The sequence below is a fragment of the Podarcis tiliguerta genome (genome assembly GCF_965153285.1).
Source record: "Podarcis tiliguerta genome assembly, chromosome: 14".
Classification (NCBI taxonomy): Eukaryota; Metazoa; Chordata; class Lepidosauria; order Squamata; family Lacertidae; genus Podarcis; species Podarcis tiliguerta.
In genome coordinates, this window is record NC_139547.1 from 34,153,371 (window position 1) to 34,177,976 (window position 24,606).

Consider the following 24,606-nt stretch of genomic DNA (forward strand, 5'->3'; position numbering starts at 1 on the left):
AATAGAGGGTCTGCCAAGGCCTCTTACCCAGTTTGTCTTGCAAAATTTCACCTAGAGTTATTCCATTCACTTGCAACATTATCAACGGGACCCTGCTCTATCTGTTTCTAAGATCTGACCATGTGGCTGGAATGTGTTTAAAAACAGCCAGTCTTGGTAATAAAGTGGCCTTGCGGTGCAGTGGGTTTTCAAATTAGTCAAAAGGATTACTTTCTCCTTCCAGAAGATAGCAGCTAAGTTCTAAATTAGAATATGTAAAAGATTTTAAGTGCCCACTGATCTTTAGATATCAAAGCAAAGAGAGGATGAAAGTCAGCCTGCCTATTGTCAGGAGATATTTCTCTTCCACACACAGCTCAGACACCATAGAAGATGAAATAAATATAATCTATATGTCAAAAGTCTGAGGTGGTTAACAGCCTTCCACACACATACAGACTGCATTTCCCTTGAAGCTGAGCTCTAGGCTAGATCGTTTTCTTTTCCAAAGTACACTGCTAAAAAGAAACCATTTCCCCCCTGAAAAAGCAGCAGGAAAAATAATGTAGAAGAAGCCTTGGCTTCTTGTTTAGAGAAGGCATCAAGAGTCAACACAGAAGGGGGGGGGGCATTTGCTAAGGCCCCACACTCCAGCAAAGGGCCCACTGATGAGATCGCCTCTGAACCTACTCCTCTTTTCTGACCATTGCAACCTGTGTGCTTGTTCACCTGCCTTTTACTCTGAGCCCAGTTGCTGCACTACAGTTAGCATGAGGCTGTTTGAATGCTTTCCCTCCTTTTTTCCCTTTCATTTTTAACAAGGGCCTTATAGGGAAGAAACCATTCCCAGAAGTTTGGCTGCTGCACAGTTTGCAAATGCGTCTTCAGTGCCCAGGGGAACTGCATGATGGAACTCCTTGTGGAAAAGATTGCTGCCTCATCTGAACTTTCACCTTCCAACCCAAACACCCACCCCCTTCCAATTTTCAGGAGGCTTTCCCAAATAGTCAAAAACCTCCAAATGTTCAGCAGCTGGACCAGAGATCCAGATCAGCCTTAAAAACTGCCTCCTGAATTTTGTTTGATTCATGCACTTTCTTTTCTTGTTGTACTGCCATTTCCGTGTCTTCTGTTTTACTTTTAGCTTACTGCACTTTAATTGGCTTTAACTCTTTTGCTGGGTGCTTTTGTTTTGTTTTGGTTGTTAGCTGTCTTGGAAACCTCCGGCTTCAAAGGCAGGATAAAAAATGGATTATATAAGATGATAAACAGTCAACAGATGGAGTCCCGCCAGCATAATTATCAGGGTATCAATTTCGGAACGTAGGAAGCTGCCTTGTACCAATTTATACCACTGGTCTGTCTAGCTCAGCATTGCCAACACTGACTGGCAGCAGCTCCACAGAGTTTCAGGAAGGGAGCTTTCCCTCAGCCCTACCTGCAGAACCTGGAGAACCCGGAGCCTTCTGAATGCAAAGCAGATGCACTATGAATGAGCCAAAGTCTTTCTCCACAAAACGTCTGTGCTTAGGAGCTGCCTTAGGATGAGTTGGAGCACTGGACCATTTAGCTTAATATTGTCTACACTGACTGGACACAGTTCCTCGGTGTTTCAGGTATTCTTCTTTTCCCCCAGCTGTACCAGGAGGCGTCAGGGATTGAACCCGCAACCTTTTTCATTCAAAGCAGATGTTGTACCACTGAGCCACAGTCCCTTCCTTGAAGTTGTATAGGGAAGGCACTATCATGATGAAACCCCTGCTTTTGCCCTAAATAGTATAACTTCAGTAAAGCTGAGGATACAAGACAATGACCTCAGCTGTCATGGCTGGCAAAACTACAAGGAAAAATAAACAACAAACACAACAGCTTGACCAGGTTTCATGTTTGCTGTGGTTTTAGGACCAGAACATCTAAGGACATCTAAGGAAGGGCTGTTAAAAGAAAAGAAAAGTTGTGTAACTTGAGTGAAGAGAGAACAAATATGGATCTGCCCCCATATTTTTAATAAAACAATGGAATCCATCCTGGAATCCACTGAAAGGCATTTCCCTTAACTGAATCTCTGGCTCATACTTTGACTCAGAAGGCTCCACACTGAGACCTTGCCCAGAGTCCAGATTTTTTAAATTATTATTTCAAGAGTTAGAAGAGCTCTGCTGGGTCAGGCCAATGGCCAATCTAGTCCACCATCCTGTTCTCACAGTGGCCAAACAGTTGCCCATGGGAAGTGTGCAGGCAGGACCTGAGGGCAACAACGCTCACAATTCCCAGCAATGAATATGCAGAGGCATACTGCCTTTGACACGGGATGTAGAATAAAACCACTGAATAAAACCACTGACAGCCTTCCCCTCCATACGTTTGCCTAATCCTCTTTTAAAGCCACCCAAGTTGGTATGCATCACTGCCTTAACTATGCACTGTGTGAAGAATTGCTTCCTTTTGCCTGTCCTAAATTTTCCATGGAAGATATCAGGCGCTGATTTGAAGATAAGGCACGAGATACTTAGAGGATAACACACAGCTTACAGCAGGGATAGAGAACCTGTGGCCCTGTGTGGTGTCAGTGGCTGTAGTGGTTAAGAGCGATAGACTCGTAATCTGGGGAACTGAGTTCGCGTCTCCGCTCCTCCACATGCAGCTGCTAGGAGACCTTGGGCTAGTCACACTTCTTTGAAGTCTCTCAGCCCCACTCACCTCACAGAGTGTTTGTTGTGGGGGAGGAAAGGAAAGGAGAATGTTAGCCGCTTTGAGACTCCTTTGGGTAGTGATAAAGCGGGATATCAAATCCAAACTCTTCTTCTTCTCCAGCTGCTGGTGGAGTCCAGCTTCCACATACCATGACTACTAGCCATGCTACCGGGGGCTGGTGGGAGTTGGGGCTGGTGGGAGTTGGAGGGCTACGGATTCCCCCCCCCCCCCCAGATCTAAGGCATTTGTGGTCCTTCAAGCAGTTGCAATGAGAACCACAGCGCTGGACTCTCCTGTTTAGACAACTCCTTAAAAACCCTTATTTAAACTGTATTCTTATTCTTTTTTGAGTGTTAATCCTAACAGGTTGAAACCGGGCTTTTAAATGCAAGTGACTTTGATCCTCTTCTCCCCGGCAGCTTGGTGGCTGAAAAGGACCATTTGCAAATTGGCGGACGAGACTATGATGTGATTTTTATTTTATACACAAGGCTCGGGAGACAGGGATTTCTTGGGAAATATGTTTGATGTCAGGGAGGCAAACGAAGAACAATTTTCATTTGGTTTCAATTTTTTCCCCCATTTAATGCTTTCATTGGAGATGCTTTGCTTTCTCCCGGCATCTAATCTCCGTTGCTTGCTCTGAAAGATAATTCAGGGAGGGTGACTCACGATGCTAGACAGGTCCTAATGAAAGCTGAGAAGAAAAGGTAGGTAGCAAATAGGGCTGTCAAGAGGCAGCTGGTCCCGTCCCTCGCCAAATCTCACAAGTGTTGAAGGAACGTTAAATATTTGGGTGGCACAATAAATATACTGTCTCAAGGAGGACTGATATCAGCACCACACATCCATGGGGAACTATTAGAGGGCTCCAACACCATGGAAGGGCCAACCACTGGTGCCTATCCTGCCCGCTGTTTAAAAAAGCCCAACTGTGGTAGACCTTGGGGGCACAGTAGAGAGCTCAATGAAGACATTAACCTAGTATGCAGCAGCTGTGAGAAAGGAAATTCCATGCTAGGGATCATTAGGAAATGAATTGAAAAGAAAACTGCCAATATCATAATTCAGATCTATGACATGACCATGTTTGGAATACTTGTTCTGGTTGCTTTACCTCAGCAAGGATAAAGCCAACACACCCTGAAAGAAGGCTCATGAGATGAAGCTGAGGATCTACAAACCAAAGAATAAAATACAGTAGATCGTCTCATCAGGTAAGTTCCCTAATACAGGGAGGATCAGCTCCCTCTCCACTCCTGGGCATGGACTAGAAGGATTTCTTCCTCCGTGCTATGAAAATTTTGGGTATATGCACCTGGCAAGCGCACCATGGCTCCACCAGCTCAACATTCATCCTGGCGTACATGCCAAGCCTAAAGGGCAACTCTGGATACTCCCAAAGCCAATACAGCACAGGGCAGGCATAGGCAAACTCCAGCCCTCCAGATGTTTGGGACTACAATTCCCATCATTCCTGACCACTGGTCCTGTTAGCTAGGGATTATGGGAATTGTAGTCTCGAACATCTGGAGGGTCGGAGTTTGCCTGTGCCTGGCATAGGGTGGCCAAAGAGTGCCCTTAACTCAGGCATTTCCTCACCACTTCTTAACTTGTCTTTCCGGCCTAGGCTGAACACCAGTTAAACGAATTAAAATGCTACTGCAAAAACAGGAGTTCTAATGTCAGTTGGGGGTCCCCCCAAAAATTCCTGCTCAGTCCCCAAATAGGCAACTAGCAAAGCCCATGCTGCATAGGGAGAGAGGAATACACTGTGCAAAGAGTGGGGCATTTGGGGAGGAACCAGCTTTTAAAGCCTCGCTTCCTTCCCATCGCCATTGGGTGACCTGCCCATACGATCCTTCCCCAACACCTCCCTTAGGACAAATGACTCCAAGTCTTCTTCTTGAGGGAGTTTGGGTGTGACAAACTCACCTACACTAGATGGTGGAAGTGGCATGGTAGAGTTGGAAAAGGTTCAGAAAAGGGCAACCAAAATGATCCAGGGGGAAAAGTGACTCCTTTATGGTGAAAAGCTGCAGCATTTGGGACTTTTTAGTTTAGAGAAAAAGCAAGTATAAGAGGTGGCGTGTTAGAAATTTAAGAAATTATGCATGGCATAGAGAAAGTGGAGGGAGAAAATCTGTCTGAAACACTGAAGGGTGCTTGCCCCTCCTGGTAGACATTATTGGATCAATAGTCTGACTCAGAGTAAGGTCTGTTCAAATGTTCTCCTCCCACAATGACCCAACTACTACTGTTGTGACTTGTTTTGATAGATTTTAATGAAATAAATTGTCATGTTGGGATTCCCAAGGACGGCCTTCCAGATGTTGCTGAACCACATCTCCCATCACCCCTGACAACTGGCCATGTTGGCTGGGGCTGACCAACAACATATGGAGAGCCATAGGCGTCTCATACCGGCATCTATTTCCTAATCTGATTCCCAGAACATCTGTACCTCTCCTCACATGGATGACTTAACAGACAAATAACACTGTTTCATTAGCTTGTTGTTGTTGTTGTCGTCGTCGTCACCACCACCACCACCTCATAGGCTGGCCCCTGAACCATGAGAGCTATCACACAGTTTCATACATTCTCCCTCCTTCAGTAGCTGCATCGCCACATATAACTGAACATGTCAAAAGCTCAAGTGGACCTGATTCCTAGATTTCATCAAGATGTTGCCAGCCACTCAATGACAGTCAAAAAGATCACCAAGCTGAATTCAGCTATAATATTCATATTACTGACATACTTTTTAAAAAGGAGATTTTAAATTTGGCTAGCAGGCTGAAGAAAACCACAGTAAGATTATTTATTTTTTCATTTTATAGGGGTTTTTTCCAATATATACAAAGGAAGTGAAGAAATGGAAGTCCATTTTAAGCAACACAGCAGGGGCTGATGAGTTATAACAAGGTCCTTCCACCAAGTGTGTCCTGGAATGTTTGCCAACAGATACGGATAACTCAGAAATTCATTCCGTGGAATGAGACTTTATGCAAAAGGACCTTGTCGATACAGGCGGCTGGGCAGGGGGGCATTTTTGGAGCAGCAAAAATGATTCCATATATATATTTTTCTTCAAAGCATTCTCCTATTATCCATACAGCAGCTGCTGCTGCAAGATGATTGGGCTCATAACAAATTGTGACAGCAGAATGCTGGTCAATACCAGGAAATTACTCAGGCTCCACGATTCATCTTGCCACGTGGACTGCATTTCATGATAGGGCAAGCTTGTGTCAGGATACATGTCTCAAGCATTTTGCAGTGTGATCTATGGTTGGATAATGTCCAAGAAGATCCTCAGGCAGTTCTGCTTATCCATTGGGCGCAGGACACAGGTGCAAGAGACATGACCCCAAATCTGGGAAGGGTGAAGCTCCAGTGGTGGCAGTCAAACAGACCAGAAGCCCGTGATATAGTTCAAAGTGGGCAGGCATCAATTTCTAATGAAAGCAACTGATGATCCAGAGGGTCAGAGGCAGGTTACATAGATCTCCAATAGGGTGTCCATAGGTGACAACTCCCTGGGGCTCTGGGTGCCTGAGCACCCACAAAATTCCCCTGAAGGGGCTGGGCACCCACAAATTTCAGAGCCAGGGCCATGCACACTGCATGGCACCCACTGATGGTGAGCCAACTGCCACTCCTGGTGTCTGTGGTATCCACACAAGGTCTCAGTAACCAGCCCCTCAAAAATCTACAATGCTTCAGAGACTATTTGCTCTTCCTGCTCAAATCCTGTTTTGCACTCACTCAACCACTCCTATATTGACCATGCCCCATTAAGCATGCACCCATTTCACTGGATGCCAGGCTTGGATGCCCACCTTCCCTTCCATTCTAAAACAGAGGAGAGGTGCAAAGAACTTATTTCTGTGACAGATGTAGATCCTTTCCCCCAGATTGCTGGGGAGCTGATGGGAGGGGCATGTCTGCACCATTTTGTGACCCTGCCTGCTCTTTTAGATGTGGCAACCATTTTTTATTATGCTAAATTCTGTGGCAGCCATTTTGTGACTACGGTCCCTTACAAGGTCCTCTCTTTAAAATCACAAACATGCCCACTGCCCCAAAAAAGGATGGTAACCCTTGAAATATTTCAAGTCAGATTCAAAGGAAGAAAACAGGATCTGGGCCTGGCAATATCTTCTCTTGTTGAATACATATCTCAGATTGAGAAGATGGGCACCAGTGTGGTATAATTATTAAAGTCTCGAACTAAGATGTGGGAGACCAGAGATCAAATTGCCTCCTCAGCCACAAAGTCCACTGTGTGACTTTTGACCAGTCACTGTCACTTAGAGTTGTTGTGAGGATAACATGTGTAGCTGGGGTCACCTTGGAAGAAAGGTAGAATACAATCTTAATAATAAAATTAAATAAAGAAGGGGTGCTAGAGGAATCCAATTTTTGCAAATTCCAAATGTGAGCTAAATTGATCTGCATCTGCCAGATTAATGTACGGATCAGGGGGAAAAAGATTTCACATTCTTCATTATATTGAAAAATAGGCCACATCCACACCATACATTTAAAGCACTGGGATAGCTCTTTAAACATGGCTTCCCTAAAAGCATTCTGGGAAGTGTAGTATGTTAAAGGTGCTGAGAGTTGTTAAGATAACCCTTATTCCCCTCACAGGGCTACAATTCCTGGAGTTCCCTGATTGTTAAACCAGCCTAGTAATTGTAGCTCTGTGAGGAGAATAGAAATCTCTTAACTACTCTTAGCAGCTTTAATGAACTACAGTTCCCAGAATTCTTTGGGATTCTTTGGGATGACTGTTTAAAGTATTTTAACACTTTAAATGTATGCTGTGAAAGTGGCCAGAGAGTGGTGGAGGGCCTCATTTGACCCACAAGTCTGGGGTTTCCTCCCACAACCAGGTTAGAGTAATCAAGTTCTAGGCATGTGTCAATGGCACCTACCCCTCTTGCCAGCCTGGAACAAGGAAAGTTGGCAATGTGTGTACAAGAAACCAGAGAGTTCTTGCCTCAAAGTAGGCCGCATTATTAATTGCAAGCAGGATATGAATTTCAGGATAAAAAGGCTCAACTCACAATAAAAAAGAGTGTCATAAGTAGTGAAAATCTTTATAATGAGCTGATTCTCTGCAAACTTGGTTGGCATTGCTAATTTAAATAGGGTGTGTTTTTGTGTATGTGTGTTTCTATCTTTGAGTACAGCACAGGCAACAAAATTGGGTGCACATGTACACACACCACAGTGTGTGTTTGTGTGTGTGTGTGTGTGTGAGAGAGAGAGAGAGAGAGAGAGAGAGAGAGAGAGTGCTTCAAGCACAAATGAATAGAAATTGCAATTTGACAGTTGACTTCTCTCTTTTTTCTCTCTCTCCCCTCCCCTCGCCTTCTTCTCTTTCCTGTTCTGAAGCTGCTATTATGGTTGGGAAAACATTTATGCAAAGCGCTCAGAAATGTGCCTTGCTCTGCTGCCCATCCAATTTCTTATTTTCTCTGATAGAGTCTCATTTCAATGTAATAATATTCCCCAACAACAACAAAAAATGAATAGCACAGGGATTGATAGCTCGACACAAGTTACTTGGTTCCAGAACATACGAGGCGCTATTAATCCCAGCCAAAGGAGATGATGAAAATGGGCTGGGCCAAGTGGAATGAAGAGGGCAGAAAGCTGGCTTGCCTGTGTTTAAGATGTCTACAAAATTATCCATTTGGAGGAAATGGTTGTGGCAAACTGAGTGTGCACCCAATTTTATTTTTTTTAATATAGCTGTTCCCATTCACTTCCCCTCCCACTGTCCCAGTTACAAACTCATTTTCCAGCTAGGACTTCAAAATGGCTTGCAAATACCTATTTGGCAGCATGCATTTATACATACGCAGTCTCCCAACAACAGACTAACCAAACACAGACCTACTTAGCAATCTCCTGTGTGTTAAAACCATGTCCTTGGACTGAAACTCAACAAAATCAAAGGGAGGGGGGACCCTGTGCAAAGAAAGTCATGAAACGCTAGGGCTGTGCACCAGATTCAGCCAAGTCCTGAGCCAAATTGTGCCTCTTTGAAGGGACTCAAAGGCCAGAGGATTCAGTTTCAAACAGCCATGGGTTGCTTTAGGTTGCACTGGATGGTCCAACGTCTGTGGCTGTCAGGGTACAGGGTAGGAAAACACATGAAAAAGCCGACTGATTGCTAGCTGGGTCTTCTGGGAGAAGGTAGGCATAACTTCATGTCTGCCTGATGCCTCCACCAACCTCCACCCCAGGATCATTCTCTCTGCTCAGCAGCTGTTGATAGGAAGAAGCAATCCTGCAGCTTGTGTTTGATGCGATTCTTTGCAAACAGCTTTCCTTTAGGAAAAGCTCAGGACTCATGAATGCCATTGGTATGCAAGCTGGGGGCTGGGAGTCCAACCAGTGGAGGACCACAAGTTCCCCATTCCAGATCGAGACCATTCACCTTTCAATCCTATGCATGCCAATTCTGGAATAAGCCACACTATGTTTAATGGGGCTTACTACCAGGTAAGTGTACACCTGGTTCTACCCTTGGCATGTTGCAGGCCAAAGGGCCGGTGGTTTGCATTGCACCTTGGAGCTGTTTATAGGCAATCTCGGGGAAGAAATAACACACCAGCACGGATGGAACTTTCTCTGAAGGCAGTTTCCATGCCAACCTTCTGTCCCACAAAATACACTTTTTAAATGTGCTAGAATTTCAAACACAATGTTGGAGGATTTTGGGGGTGAGGAGGAAGAACTGACGAAATGTAATTAATTAGAAATGTGCAGTGCCTTTCTTTTTTCCCAAGCCCCCAGACAATGCAAATTTGTCAAAGCAGGGCAATATTTTTATACAGTAGGCTAGGAGCTCAACCCTATACTATAGCCATTTTGACTCCATGTAGCACATTGAGCAGGTCATTTTCTCCAAGCATCTGGATTTTGTGCCCATGCCCTGTTAACAACTATCCCTTCCTTGCCACCCCCCAAATACTAGGAAAATTCATTTGTTTTTAGGCAGCATTGTTCAAATAAATAAATAAAAATAACCCTGTGGTGATCAAAAAGCTGCAGATCTGTTCAGAGTGCTGAATTTAGCTTCTGGCAGGAGGGTGAAGCTAGCTGGTGACCCTCGCAGCTGAGGGTCATCCTTTTTCCTTCCCACTCTTCATTACTGTGGTCCCCACAGACAGGAGAACTTGCAGCTCTGAAAGCCTCTGGCACACAGTTAGATGCAACTTACTAATGAAACAGTCAGGGAGAGACGTGTCTTGGCATTAAGTAATTACTGTCAAGGAACAGGGCACAGAGCTGGAACACAGGCTTGAACATCAAACTAATAGCCGCGGTCTTGCCAATTGATAAGTTAGGTAAAAACTGAGGAGGCAGTGAGGGCAATGGATTTGATTTATCCAGCATCGAAGGCTTACACTGGCCTACCTCTACCCACTCTATCCCCCCTGCTCAGTTGTCTGGAAGAAGAAGAAGGTCCAAAGGAACCCATTGTTATAAGAACCCCATTAATGAACACCTGGAAGATCTCAAAGCTCAGCTGGGAAGGAGCTTCTCCAAATCAGTTCTTTGGAGCACAAGAACCCTGCTGGATCACGCCAGTGGCCCATCTAGTCCAACATCCTGTTTTCTGTGGCCAACCAGATGCCTATGGGAAGCTTGTAAGAGAACAACAACAACCGAAGTTTCCAGCAATTGGTATTTGGGGGCTGTCTCTGATGGTGGAAATAAAATATAGTCATTTAGACTGAAATTCAGATGATCCTTACTTTACCACAGATGACTAACCAGGAGGACCAATTTTATATTGTAAACAGCGATGTGATCCTCAGATGAAGGGTGGTATGGTAAGTAAGTAAATCTGGCCCCACCAAAAAAACAACTTCAGAACACTGGTTTTCAACCTAAATAACTCTTGTCACTGGAAAAGACTCAAGGCCAAGCACCACTGAAAACTCACCTCTTGCTCTTCTTGGACTATGTTAGCTCTTTCTGGCTGTTCCAGTATTTGGTTGGAGCTTAAAGAAAAACCCTTCCTTCGCTGCAGCATGTTCTGGTCCCCTCTAGATAAACAGCCAGCTGCCCACAGACCTTTGGAATCTGCCTTATTTGGGCCCAACTCCGCAACTCCTGGCAGGTGTTTTCCAGGACAATGGATTGCAAATTGAAATGTGTGTGCATGGGGTTGCTGGTGGTGGTGAGCATAAGCCTGAGCCCTGCTTAGCAAGAAATCCTCTGAGTTAGATGATGACTGAAGGATGACAGGTACCTAATTTAAAACAGGGGTGCAGCTGCCAAGGCAAATATCTCATTTATGTGACAGGCATTGTGTGAAGCCTGGAACTCAAGTTTGTTTCTGCTGAGGTGTTTTAAAGCAGTTAAAATGGCAAAATGGCAACACAGGCAAAGGTTCTGCGCTAGCTACATGGAGTTGAAAAAAATATCAGCTTCATTGTTCAAGCAATTCACAAAATAGGGGTGTGATTTATTCCCATTTTGCAGGATTTGGGGTGCTGTTGTTTTTCAAGGGGTTGGGGATGGCTTTGGGCAATCTCTGATGCTTATCTTGGTGGATTAACTAACGCTGAAGTTCCTGGAAGTTTGACAAGCTCAGTACAGTGTGGGGCTGGCAGCAGAGCCGATCCAAGACTCCTGCCACCATGCTCACACCATAGTGAGTTCTCTGCACCTTCTGAACAATGAGCAGTGATGCTCATTGTTCAGAAGGCCATTAAGCTGCACTGCCGTGCCTGTCCCACCCTGCTGATTTCTACTGGTTGGCTGGACCAGTGGTCTGACATAGTATAAGGCAGCTTCCAATGCTCTTATGTTCCTGTATAGACTACTGGTGATGGAAAACTGAGGCTGAGAAGCAAACAACATGGTAAAGATCAACCTAGTCCATGCCAGAATGACAACCTAGTCCATGCCAGAATGACAACCAAGTAGGGATGCAAACCTACTTAAATCACACATTCTGAAATGCACTCATCCTTCAAATTCCACACTTCTCCAAATTTGGTGATGCTGTTTTCCACCCCCACCCCCCAAAAAGTGTACAAAGTGTGTTTATTAGTGGAAGGTGTGCATTTAATTGCTTAGAAGTGTGTAGTTGGCAAAACTGTATGCAACATGTGTCTGTTTGGAGAAATGTGCATTAAAATGCTGACAAAAATCATGAACCAATGCTGGTGTGGTTAACTGGACAAAAGGCTGGAAAAGTGAGAAACTAGGCGAAACCAAAATTGACATATTTGTCCATCCCTACAACCTAAGGCTGAGGGAGAATATCAGGTTATATCCAAATGTGTACTTGGAGTAGACCCATTGAAATAACTTATTCATGCTTAGTCATTTTAATGTGTCTATTCTGAGTAGGACCAACATCGGAGACAACCCAACCTTTCACAATCCTCCCTTGTATTGGAGTTTGCTGGATCAGGCCTATGGCCCATCTAGTCCAGCATTCTCTTCTCACAATGGCCATGCAGATGCCTCTGGGAAACTGGCGAGCGGTTTCCTGTGGTTTTCAGGAATTGGTATTCAGAAGCATTAATACATCTGAATCTTGTGTAGAGAATGTGAACGGTCATTACACTGAATATTTTAAGGGTAGAAGGCAGAATTCTCCAACAACTGGGTGAGTGAGGTGGGAGAAGAAGTGAAAAAGATAAACAACAACAACAACAACAAATGCTATAATACTTGTGATATCCTCACCTTGCAATGTGACCACTGCCCTGGTGATGTAGGAAAACATCTGCTGTTTGTCTGTTAATTTCCCAAACATTTCAAAAATAATGATATCCATCACTCCCATTTGGTCTACAATGCATATGAATTGTATCAGGCAGCTTTGCTAGGAACTCAACCATTTCCAGATAGAAATTAGCTGAGCCCTCTATTCTTTCTACTGTAGGGATTTGAATGATGCTATTATCCTAGATGCAGCAGGTGCCAATAGTCTGCAAAAACATGAATTGCCATAATTATGAGTAGAAGTACTTGGGAAATTTTTTTTTAAAAAAAGAAGATAAATAACAAATGGGAAGATAATTTATTCATTAAAAGAAGGAGAAGAAGGCACAAATCTGCTTGTCTTGTTATTCCTTGCATTGGAGCGGCAGGCTTTATTTCCTTCAGATGTTACAGGGCATCGTTCTGGTGCTGGTGGGATGCTGGTGTCCTACACAGATTCTACAGTATGTGTGCATCCCTTGTTAAGTACAATTGTGCCTTTCCTGCAAAAGACAGACATCTCATTGGAAGCAACAGAATGGGAGTCTGTGCTCAGGAGGATGAAACTTCAGTCATTCCAAAACTTCATTGTTCTGTGCATAAGTTCATGAGAAAAGACTGCCAGATCAGGCCAATGGCCCATCTATTCCAGGATCCTGTTTGAATAGTGGTTACCCAAATGTCTATGGAAGACCAGCAAGTAGGACCCAAGCACAGCAGCACTCTCACACAATACGTAACTAATTGTTGCCACCCCCCACATACTGTTGTATTGCATTTCCTTTGCAGTGAAATAAATGGGGTGAAATTACATAATGACAATGTAAGTTATGTAAGTTCCATAATATTATTTATTATTTATTATTTATTATTTATTATTTATTATTTATTATTTATTATTTATTATTTATTATTTATTATTTATTATTTATTATTTATTATTTATTATTTATTATACTCCGCCCATCTGGCTGGGCTTCCCCAGCCACTTTGGGCAGCTTCCAACAAAATATTACAAAAGCTTCCCTAAACAGGGCTGCCTTCAGATGTCTTCTAAAAGTCTGGTAGTTGCTGTTCTCTTTGACATCTGGTGGGAGGGCGATTCACAGGGCAGGTGCCACTACCAAGAAGGTCCTCTGCCTGGCTCCCTGTAACTCGGCTTCTCGTAGTGAGGGAACTGCCAGAAGGCCCTCGGAGCTGGACCTCAGTGTTTAGGAAGAACGATGGGGGTGGAGACGCTCCTTCAGGTATACTGGGGTGAGGCCATTTAGGGCTTTAAAGGTCAGCACCAACACTTTGAATTGTGCTTGGAAATGTGCTGGGAGCCAATGTAGGTCTTTCAGGACCATAATCTTGCCACAGCAGACAATAAGAAGAATAGAGTAGATTTGTGGCAGGTGAACTGCAGCAGAATGAAAGCAGTTCTGCATACGGCAAATGCAGGGCAGAATGGAAAAGAATTCATTCTCACATCTTTAGCCAATAGCTCCCTCTCTCGAATGACTGTCTTGACTACAAATTTGAATTGGAAACCAATATATTTAAAACTCAAGAGTCCCTTTAAGATGTTTCATATCAAACAAGACAGTCAAGAATGCTTTAACTTAGGTATACAGGACTCAAGCTTCCTTTGCTGACAGCACAAATTTTGACAATCTCAGAGGAACAAAACCTCGCTTTCAGGAACTTTTTGCTGGATTCCACCCATAATTTTCTGCAGGTGATCAGCCAAAGTGAAGCAATGTGCTGAAGGCTCATATGTCCCAGTAGCACACCTTTATGCAGGCAAGGTCCAAGATAAGGAGCAATAATAAAATATCTGGACAAAAGAGTGTAAAGTTCAACCTGCCATAATTTATCACAGCGAGTTCAAGAAAGAAGGTGACACAGTGTTCAGGGCCCAAACTGTCAGCCGCCTGAAATGATGGCTTAGCTGGAATGACTTTCCTCCATTCCATTTTGTGATTAAAGGAAATACAGAAGATGAGCAGGTAATGAAACTTGAGCACTTGCCTGCCCTCCCCCCCCCCCCCCGAAAAAAGAGAGAGGATAGATGAGCAAGTTCCATTCACACAATCCTCCCTTTCTCATAATTTGGGATGTAAGGAGAACTCCTTTTTCGTTCCAACCTACATCCATTGCATGCACTGCAATTAAGGTTCCATGAAAGCAAGCTTATTTGGTGCGCTGTTTGTTGTGGTTAGATTTAAGAATGTAATTAATTCCCTTCCTGTTACATCATTCCAAGTTTAAGTTCAGTTCTCCCCATTTCCAGATCTGTTTGTCATTGTTTTGTTTTTGTTTTTAAATCCTTTGAGATACAGTGGTGCCTCGCAAGACAAAATTAATTCGTTCTGCAAGTTTTTTCATCTTGTGAATTTTTCATCTTGCGAAGCACGGTTTCCCATAGGAAATGCATTGACGGTTTCCCATAGGAATGCATTGACGGTTTTAAGAAAAAGGCACAAGACGTTTTCGTCCTGCGAAGCAAGCCCATAGGGAAATTCATCTTGCGAAGCAACTCAAAAACCAAAAAACTCTTTCATCTTGCGAGTTTTTTGTCTTGCGAAGCATTCGTCTTGCGAGGTACCACTGTAAATTGTAGCCCTGCCAGTCAGAACAGACAGTTGCAGGCTATGTGGACCAATATGGTAAGGCATCCTCATATCTCCCAAGTGATGCACAGTTAATCCGATTGCAGTATGCCTACAGTGTGCAGCAGTGGTTCAGATCTGCATTTTGAAAGATCTCATCTCTGCCCTTTTAGATGCATGTCTTACCAGCGTGCATGAAGACAGAAATATCAATGGAAGTAAAGACACACGTGGGAAAAGTGTGCTACATGCACTTATTGGCACAATTATTTGCCTTTATACTCCTACGGCATTCATGGCAGATTTGAAAACTGGCCTTTGAAGAGCTTTTCCTTCAATTAATTAATGCTTTTATAGAGTATAGGATAACAAGTGATATTGACTATGTACTTCTTCCAGTGTTGGAGGCAATGTGGCGCTGAATACCAGCTGCTGAGAATCACACATGGGGAGAAGCCTCTTGCACTCAGGTCCTGCTTTGAGATTTCCCACTGAGGCATCTGGTTGGCCATGGTGAGAACAGGATTGTGGACTGGATGGGCCTTTGGCCTGAACCAACAGGGCTCTTTATGTTCTTGCATTCTTTGTAGCACTGCACATTTCCACACATCTCAGGTAGTTAAGTAAATTGTTGTTGTTGTTTAGTCGTTAAGTCATGTCCGACTCTTCGTGACCCCATGGACCAGAGCGCGCCAGGCACTCCTGTCTTTCACTGCCTCCCACAGTTTGGTCAAACTCATGTTCATAGCTTCGAGAAAACTGTCCAACCATCTCGTCCTCTGTCATCCCCTTCTCCTTGTGCCCTCAATTTTTCCCAACATCAGGGTCTTTTCCAGGGAGTCTTCTCTTCTCATGAGGTGACCAGAGTATTGGAGCCTCAGCTTTAGGATCTGTCCTTCCAGTGAGCATTCAGGGCTGATTTCCTTAAGAATGGATAGGTTTGATCTTCTTGCAGTCCATGGGACTCTCAAGAGTCTCCTCCAGCACCATAGTTCAAAAGCATCAATTCTTTGGCGATCGACCTTCTTTATGGTCCATGTTGTCTTTGTCCATGGAGTTTTCTTGGCAGGGATACTGGAGTGGCTTGCCGGTTCCTGCTCCAGGTGGATCACGTTTGGTCAAAACTCTCCACTATGACCTGTCCATCTTGGGTGGCCCTGCATGGCATAGTTCATAGCTTCTCTGAGTTATTCAAGCCCCTTCGCCACAGCAAGGCAGTGATCCATTAAGGGGAGCAACAGGGGCACCGGTCCTCAATTCCACCCTTTAATACTCTCACTTCCATACATCACTACTGGAAAAACCATAGCTTTAACTATACGGACCTTTGTTGGCAAGGTGATGTCTCTGCTCCACATGATTTTTCCTAGCTGCAGAACTGTTGCAGTCTTATGGCATTCAATTCTACTCTGAACCCTATAACCACTTTTAGCCGGAGAAGCAAGTCATTCAAGTCAAATGAGGCTTAGCAGCATTAACTATAGGTTGCAAAAGACATACAGAAGAAGTAGAGACCACAATGCTGAAATACGTTTCCTTTCTTTAGGAGGAGGGGAGCGAGAGAAAACACAGTCTTTGAAAGGCTCCAGAGTTGTAACCACAGCCGATACTTTAATTAGGCAATTAGAGCTATTAGAAGTCGACAAAGCTCCAGGCCCAGATGAATTACAACCAAGAAATCTGTCAGAAGAGGAACAGAAAGCCCTTGGCAGGATCTGTAACACTTTAGTAAGTAGATAGGAGAGTGCTGAAGAGGACTGAAGTAGCAACTGATACAATGCTCCCCACTCAAAACACACACACACACACACACACACACTGATGCTAAGAACGTTGAAAACCGGAACCTAAAATTCTAAACCGTAGACCAACTAAGGAAAGAGCAGCCACTGTAGTCACTCCAGCTCCCATCAATCCTGCCAACGTGGCCATCAGGGATGATGGGAGGTAAAGTCCAGCTGCATCTGGAGGGAACCATGCTGGCTAACCTAGGAGTAGAGATACCAAGCTCAAAAGGGCCAATGCTCCTCTGTCTTGGAATATGGCAACATACTGCATTTTTAAATTGCACAGACCAGCAATGGATACATCAGATGGCAACTAAGAAGCATAAGGTTTTCTCCAATCCCTACCTGCAGATGCCAGGGATAGAACCTGGAACCTTCTGCATGCAAAGCAGATGCCCTTCCAGTGAGTTACAGTCTCCCACCTGTTTCAATTTCATGAGAGAATGCAAGATGGAAATAAGCCTTTTCCATGATGTGGGTAGGACCCAAACTCTACCCACTCACAAGAGGAACGGTAAGAGAGATAAGACCCTTTTTGAGAGTAGGAGGTCTGCAATCATTTCCAAAAAGTAGGAATAAAAGTTGAATAAAGCCAGTCATTGGTCTAATCTAGCTCTGTTGGTATAGCATGAAACTCTTTAACTCAGGTTGTGTGTTCAAGCCCCACACTACAAGCGTATGATTCTAAGAGGGATTTTCTAGGTCAGAGATAACATTATGCCCTCAGTATGTACTAGGATTACAACTCTCCTGAGCCTTAGCCAACATGGTCAATGGTTGTGGATGATGGATGTCATCTGGACCATTCCATGTTGGCTTCTCCTGAATTAGAGCATGTTAGCACTTTCAAAGGATGAGTGGACACATTCAGAAGTTCACAGGCCAGTTCATCATTCCACATTCTTTGGATCAGATTCGGACTGAGCCAAAATGACTCACATTTCCCTGCAATTTTCTCCGCGCTTCAATCAAAATGTGTCACTTTCCCAGAAATGTTTGGCACCCCTCTTCAATATGTTTGGAATGACACTCTCTCCAGGAATCCTTCAATCTGCTTCTTGGATAGTCTACAGTGTAGCTTTCATCAGCTTCAATCATATGTTTCTGCACAGCAAAACAGTTGGAAGCAGAAATGCTTCTGAATACCAGTGGCTGGAAACCGCAGGAGGGAAGAGTGCTCTTTTGCTTGAATCCTGCTTTTGCAGGTTTTCCACAAGCCTCTGGCTAGCCACTGTGAGAACAGGATACTGGATTGGGCAGCAGAGGCAGAGTTGCATCTGGCGGAGGAGGAGGAGGAGGAGACACAATGAAGCTGTAGTGCAAGGAGAGTTTTGAACATGTTGGGCCTGTGGCGGTGGGCAAGGGTATCATTCAATCTCCAGGCAGCCAAATGTCTTCGCAAAGAGCACATTTCAAGTGGAAATCATAAAGAGCTTCAATTGGGGTAGCAATTGTCACATCTGCACTATACATTTAAAGCAGGATCATACCACCTTTACAATCATAGTTCCCCCCAAAGAATCCTGGGAATTGTCATTTGTTAAAGGCATTTGTGCCCTCTTGTAGCCTTCTCAGAACCAACTCCTTGGCCATTGTAGGAAGCAAGATATGGACCAGATGAGCCTTTTGGGTCCAGCAAAGCTCTCCTTATAAGTCTCTCTAACAGTGAACTTGATTGATGCTTTTGAATTATGGTGCGGAATGAGTTTCTTGAGAGTCCCATGGACTGCAAGAAGATCAAACCTATCCATTCTTAAGGAAATCAGCCCTGAGTGCTCACTGGAATGACAGATCCTGAAGCTGAGGCTCCAATACTTTGGCCACCTCATGAGAAGAGAAGACTCCCTGGAAAAGACCCTGATGTTGGGAAAGATGGAGGGCACAAGGAGAAGGGAACGACAGAGGATGAGACGGTTGGACAGTGTCCTCGAAGCTACTAACATGAGTCTGACCAAACTGTGGGAGGCAGTGGAAGTCAGGAGTGCCTGGCGTACTCTGGTCCATGAGGCCACGAAAAGCGGGACATGACTAAACAACTAAACAACAACAACAACAGTGAACTTGGTGGTAAGTGTAGGCTAGTTGAATAGGGCCATTAAAGAACCAGAAGGAAAGTTCCGGGGGGGGGGGAGCAGCATCTGCCCTATACATTTAAAGGAATATCATACCACTCTAAACCGCTGTGGCTTCCTCCAAAGAATCCTGGATTCTGTAGTTTGTTAAGGGTGCTGAAAGTTAGGTGACCCAAGTTCCAGTCACAGAGTTACAATTCCCAGAGTGGGAACAAACAATGCCACTTCCCGGGGAACTCTGGGAATTGCTGCTCTGTGAAAGGACAAGGACTCTCCTAGCAACACTCAGCACCCTTAACAAACTACAGCTCCCAGGATTCTTCTGGGGAAGCCCTGACTGCTTAAAGTGACATGACACAGCATTAGATGTATAGTGCAGATGTGGCCCATATAATTCAGGGAATGTTACACATGCCTACACTGGGGTTCTTTGGAGGAAAGGAAGACTTTGGTAATAAAAAAGGAGCTTCAAGAAAGCAAGATGGGTTGTATTGATAAGTCTAGTTATATTCCTGGAACAGGCAGAGATGGGGGAGAAATTTGCCTGGTTTGCATCTTATTTATTTATTTAGATCCTATCCCACCCCTCCTCCTAAAGGAGCCCAGGCCTTTAATGTGAACTTACCAAATTTGCGCTTTCTGACCTGAGCCAAAGCAAAGCACAGCCCGCCTACGAATTTCACATGTCTCTGGATTTTGTGAAATACTAGTAATCTAACCAAAGAATGCATACAGAGATGTGCATATTAGTGAAGACTTCAGGCAAATAAAAGTGTGCAGAATACTGCAATAAACTAGAAAAATGCATTCTGCTATGGGAAATTGATTACAAAAATGCACATGAGAGACAAAATTTTGTCTAAAGATGTTTCTGTTAAAGGAAACACACACACAAATGAATACAAATTTTCACATTGACATTTAAAAATAATAACCACAAATTGATGCAGAACAAAATTTAAGATTGGAAAGGGGAGAAATGGAAACTGACAGAGTCCTGTCAATGGCATGTTATGCACTTTGAGGAGTACTGAAGGCTACATAGATCAGTGCCCCTGCTTTGAGTTGGGTGTGTTATAAAAGGCTTTAAAAAATAAACCAAGTGGGGCAGAGCTGCACAATCACTTAGGCAGAGTTGTCACTTAATGACTTTCAAATATAATTAAAAACATATTCTAATATAAGGTTCCCTGCCAATGTCAAAATATGTTCCAGCCAAGTGAAATTAACCTTCAGAAGCTACTTTAATCACAACACCGTGGTTCTCTCCCATCTGCCAGTCATTGATGCCTCTCCACCTGAGCCCTGTTCATCTACCTTAGTGCCAAAGGAAAAGAACAATGGATTGCACCTTGGTGGCTAATGCAAGGCACAAGCACAACAACAACAATGATTTATCATGGACCAGTGGCCAGAAATCAGTATGCTAAAGACCAGATACTACAAATAGTTTCACGTGACATTTCATGGAGGACAAGACTATCAATGGCTAGTAGTCACGATGCCTATGTTCAATCTCCATGCCTGGTATGAAGAAATTGGATACAGAGAATATTTTTCCCCATTCCCTGTCTCATAATACTGGACCTCGGAACCATCTAGTGAAGCTGAACACTGGAAGATTCAGGAGAGCCAAAGAAAGCACTTCTTCACACACAAAGTTAAATTATGGAGCTTGCTCCCACAGGCTATAGGTATGGCCAGCATCCTAGATTAGATTAAAGGAGGATTAGACCAATTCATGGAGGAGCTATCAATGACTGTTAGCCATTATGGTTATGCTCTATCAGTGTTTCCCAAACTTGGGTCCCCAGCCTTTTTTGGACTACAACTCTCATCATCCCTAGCTAGCAAGACCAGTGGTCAGGGATTATGGGAATTGTAGTTGGGAAACACTGTTCTACTTCCACTGTCGGAGGCAATATGCCCCCTGAATACCAGTTGATGGGAATTACAAGTGCAGAAAGTTGCTGTTGCACTCAGGTCCTGCTTGGGGGATCTGGCTGGCCACTATGAGAACAGGGTGCTGGGCTAGATGGGTTTTAACCTGATCCAGAAGGGCACTTATCATCTGAGAAAGGACCCTAGTTAAAACACTAGGCAATTACCGTAGTCTGCTCACCTTTTCTGGTATTCGGCATTGCGGCCAGGCATCTGGGCCCCTGCAGTGATCCACCGGGGGGGGGAGAGATTGATGCCCCCCGTTTTGCTGTCTCAGCCATGTCACTGGTGCTGGGCAGGCCCCTGCCCAGGGGTGGTCCTGTTGTCCACTCAGTGCTGGTTGGAGGCATGGCAGCGAGAATTTAAACTGTGACATGGCCAGGGAGCCCTCCTCTCTCTCCCATCGCCAGATCTCCCAACCCACCCTCTTTTTTATGCTTTGCTATAACACGGCCTTGCTATGGACAAATGCCAGCCGCCATATTGTTGGGGCCAGGAAGGATTTTTTTTCCACTTGGCAAATTGGCACCAGCCATTTGGTTTCCGCCTACCTTGTAGCAATCATCACAACGTTGTGAGGTTAGGCATTGGGTAAGCCTTTGTTTGAATGGAGGGGAGGTTGTAGCCTCTGCCTGCCCCTCCTCATTAAAGGTATCCTGTTAAAGGGATCTGGGGGTATGGATTCTGTCTGATGCCCAGACATGGGCTAGGGCCATGCCAAGACCCCAATGGGGACCCTATGGGTGCCCCTATTTGATGTAAGTCATAGGGCTCCCCCTATTGGTGGTTTACCCTTAGATGGACTCCCTGCAGATGGGCGGGAGTCAAGAGATAGCCTGGCTTCACCCAATGCCTAAGCCAAACTGCTCCCATATGTAGCCAATAAAGTTGTGGCCTATTTTATCCCATAAACCTAAATACTTCTGCCCATGTGTTTATTATCCACTAGGGTACTGCGAGTCACAGGGCCCTGGCATGCAACAACAATTACCAGAGTGAGTAGCAGGCAAGATGGGTAAATGGCTTCCCACAAGATATACTACATTTCATAGGAAGCCAAAAGAGCTTTGATAAAAGTGGTGGAACGTCTGTGTGTGTCCTCACTTATTCCAAAAAGAACACCTTGGGATCCCTTGTGGAATTTTCATGCAGACCTCTCCTTTGATGAATGCCCTTTGACAGCCAGAATAAGGAGACAAGCTGAACTCAACTGCGCACAAATTAAAAGCCAGCCACACGCACTGTGTATCATATCCTGTGAGTTGACGGAAATTATCATATAAGCAAATAATAAGCAGTATCCCTCTCCCCAAAGTGCAGCTATTCCTTATAATATCTTGCTGAAGTCAGCATGAAAGGAAATACAGCGAGCATGAATTTACGATGGAGACAGGTTGATTTGGTGTGAAAAAAGAGGTTGGAGAGGGAGGGAGCAGATGCTGCATTCCTGGGATTAAAATAATGACAACAGAGGTTGATTGGTTCCTTTGGGTGGGTGGGGGGGAGAAGTTTGACTGTGATGAATGTTTGGCCTTATCTTGACTCTTAGCTGTAATACCATATATTGCTATTCAAAATAGGGTAAGATAATAACAACCTCTGAAGTGGTACTACAGAAAACTAACAGTGCTTCCATTCTAATAGCCCAAAGCCTCTCATTGTGAAATGAGGAATTCAGTAACTTATAAGGGTTTGGGGTGGGGGGAAGCTGCAGTTAAAAACATTTTTAGGGCAGCTGGGGGGGATTATTGGATTTGTAATTTAGCACATAAAAATTATATCCTTTGCAACCCATCTAATGGAATTCTCCTTCTCTCCAACTTGGGTTCTCTGAATGATTGCAATATATCACGATGGACAATCGAAACAGGCAAGGCAAAGCAGAACTGCTCTCAGAATGCATTCATGAATCTCATTGTGATCCTGCTGATAGCATATGGTCCCTCTGAGTTTTATAAGAATGTTTGTGTGTGTAGATTGCACAGTTTATAATATCCTTACCTCTATCAGTGCGGTTTACAATGATAATTTTGGCAAAGCTGTTGCCTAACGACTTTCAAATATAATTATAAACGTATTTCAATATAAAGTCTGTTGCCAAAGTCAAGCATACACCAGCTAAGTGAAATTAACCTTCAAGTGATACTTGAATAACAGTAAACCACAAGGGTATGTAAGAGATTAGATATACTGTAGTCTAATTATGTTACAATAATTCACCTCATTAATCTCCTAGGAAACAATAACCACAACAGTTAAATGCTGTAATTAACAAACCCTATTTCAAACTTGATTTTAATTTTATACGACTTTGCAATATTATCTAGTGCAATTATATAAAAGACAAACAACAACAACAACCAAAAGAGATAAAGCAAATGTTAAGTTCTCTAGAGAAGACATCCAAAACAATCTGATGCCTTTAACCTGGGAGAAGGAAGAAAAAGTAGGCCAGGCATGCTTAGGAGATTTCTCGCCTTTAGAAAGCCTTGTCAATATGGAGAACGACGCCTTTTCATTCCCATTTGCCTCTCTGGAATCCAGAGCCAAAAATGGCAATGTTTCCCAAATGTGCAGTTTAGAAAAACCTCCTGCCCTTTAAGCAGTTTGATATTACAAGAGGATAGCTTTGAATTCATAACATTCAGATGAGGGCAGCAAAAGCAAAAGCCAATTCATTCTGTAGGTTGGCTGCCAATTACATTCCCAGAAAGATTTAAAGTGTTGATATTAGGGTCTGGGACCTGGGTGTTTGCCAAAGCACTGCATCCCATACCAAGCTGCCTGTTATTTAAGATCAGTGGTGGAAGGGGCTTTGGTATATGGGCCTCCTCAGTATTCATTATGGAACAGGGCTGAGTTGAAATGTGCCTCTCCCCCATTTTTCTATCCTGGTGTTTGGGATGGTTCTGTCCCAAAACACAACAATGGTGGCTTTTACTTGTGAATAAAGGAAGTGATATTCATGCAGGCTAGTAGCAGTACAGACTTAGCAACAATAACAACATCCAGAAGATTCCAAGATGCACAAGCAAGGTGTCAGGGACTGGACTGAAGGGGATGGACAAGATGGAGGAGGAGGAATGGTGGAGATCGTTCCCCCCCCCCATGCTTCCAGAGGAGAGAAAAGCAGTTTTGATTGGCAGCAGGGGTTTGAGGAGGGTCACAGCACAGAGACAGGCGAACAGAAGAGTTGGGAGGTGTTGCGGGGGGAGGAGAGGCAGAGCAGCCAGCTGACACGTTGTCACTGGTGAGTATTTCTGACCCCCCCCCTTCTCCCAGAACTAGGTGTTTGCTAGGGGCACAGGAACAAAGGACTCAGAGACAGTTGTCCACGAGTGGCCACCACAAAGGGAAATGCTGTTGTTAGGAAGGAGGGAGGAGGGGCTCAGTTGGAGCAACACCATTATCAGGGCATACTGCATTCTTTTGTCTCTCAATATTATAAATGAATAAAGTCATTAAAAAGGACTCTGCCTTGTTTCCTCTGCTTCTTGCTGCCACCAGGGGAGGGATATGATTCCCAAAGCCTTGACACAAGGCAATAGGTTCAAAATTAAACAGTAGCTATGAAGATGTTCTGACAGTTAACTTGGCTCTCCTGCCAAGCTTTTAAAGATGAGGTGGGATGAGTTCACTCATGGGACTCTCTCACTCTATGGGAAATCTACGCATATGCACTCCATCTGGGCAGGTGCTTCTCTTCCCACCTATGAAGGCAACGCCAGGTTCTCAGTTACAAGGGTTTGTGTCATGCCTTTCTGACTCCACCTCTGCCACCCCCCC

General features: G+C 44.2%; 1 protein-coding gene and 1 long non-coding RNA gene across 18 annotated transcripts in view; both read right to left on the reverse strand.

Annotated features, from left to right (window-relative positions):
• Positions 1-24,606, reverse strand: part of RBFOX1 (RNA binding fox-1 homolog 1) — a 1,465,188-nt gene that overhangs the window by 1,220,352 nt on the left and 220,230 nt on the right. The gene's annotated exons all lie outside the window — the stretch shown is intronic.
• LOC310664090 lies at positions 12,732-19,225 on the reverse strand. The gene is made up of 2 exons (XR_014504778.1): positions 18,976-19,225; positions 12,732-12,929 (listed from the first exon to the last, which is right to left on the reverse strand). It is a non-coding gene; the product is annotated as an uncharacterized lncRNA (long non-coding RNA).